Below are 1,654 nucleotides of genomic sequence, written 5' to 3' on the forward strand. Positions count from 1 at the left end.
TGTTTGTTAAGATCATCCCAACTGAAGAAATATGTTGTAATTGTGACATGCTTGCTGTCAATGAATAATCTTACTTGCTCAATACATGGAAAATTGATTACCACTACCATTATTAATTTATTATCATAGTTATTAAGTTCTCTGATGTAGCATTTTCAAGTGGTACATCATTGTCTACTCTAAGAACAGCTCTTGTCACGTGAGACTACTATTTCATCTCTGTGTTCATCACAGAAAAGTGTGGGGAATGACTTTTCATTTGGAAACTTTCAGATGAAAATTATTTAGTCAGTCTTAGGCTTATGTAGCTATCAAGAACTGAATTATTTTGGCCCACACTAGGTACCAATAATGGATGCAATCAGGATCATTAAGCACATACAGAATAATAATGTAATCACTGATCACACTTTGAATGATACTCCAAGCTAGGGAGAAAATGAATGTGGATAAATAATAGGTGTTCAGATACAATAGCATATATTACTAAACACTATGTCCACAACTTTTTCTAATGAGTGGCAAGTGCTGCATTTGGAAGAGGTTGACTTGGTTACCTGCCTGATAAGGTTAGAGAAGTTTCTATTCCTGTTTGAAGAAGGACAAAACAGATGTGGTCCACATTAATCCATGAACCAATTTTAGATGGCTAAGCCTCCTTCTTTCATCAAAGAAGGAAAATGGTTCAAAGCAGTAGTAACTAGTAACTTTGCCATTCCTCCTCTCTCCCTTAAATTTGACATCGTTCCTTCTTCCAAGCCCCAGCACATGGCATGTCCATAAAAGTTCATTGTGGGAAACCTTATTCAGAAAGCTTGCTCTCTTCTTTGTTATAATATTATGCAATAAAATCCTTATTATTATATATCATACATGATGCATAAGCCTGGTTTGTTATGATTTTCTCCTCCTCCTTCCAATTAATTACATATCTATTGCGTGGAAGTAGCTTCCCTTTACTTGTTGGCATAAGCATTAACAAAGAAGGATTCAAAGATGATGGAGTGGGAAAAACATTATCTTTTTGCTATATATGTATATATATTCGAGCATAGTACCAGGGTCTGGCTCCTTGTTTTTATGAAAGTAGAAACTAGAAAGAGTACGTATATGCCTACATCAATTATTGAGTGTTCCAAATAATAAGTATTAAGTGTTAATTTTAAAGTCTCAACACAACAAATTTTGCCTGTCTTTTTTCTCTAAAAAATAAATCCCAAGATTTGAATAGTTCAAAGCATTGAATTATTGGAATGTTACTTACTTATAACTTACTTACACGAATGGATCATTGTAATGTGATGCTGAAAACATCAACTGTTAACTGAAATATTATAAAAGATTTGAGTTTTAAATTTATTTCGGTACGGATTGTAAAAAATTACAAGTATAATAGCTGTATAGACTATATATGGATCATTAATAATCATTGTTTTTTATTTAAACACGAATAAATTACAATTTTTATTCATGTAATATAAAATGCTAGAAAATTTATTTTTGGATGAATAAAATTGACTTTATATTTATGAAAAATAATTTTCTTGTAAACGTAAGTAGATTTGTTAGAATTTTAAAATTTTTATTGGTAGAACGTTAATTTATTCCTTTTTTGTAAGTACAAAATTAGTTATTTATTCCTAATTTATCATAT

Source organism: Arachis ipaensis, chromosome B10, assembly GCF_000816755.2.
Source record: "Arachis ipaensis cultivar K30076 chromosome B10, Araip1.1, whole genome shotgun sequence".
Taxonomy (NCBI): domain Eukaryota; kingdom Viridiplantae; phylum Streptophyta; class Magnoliopsida; order Fabales; family Fabaceae; genus Arachis; species Arachis ipaensis.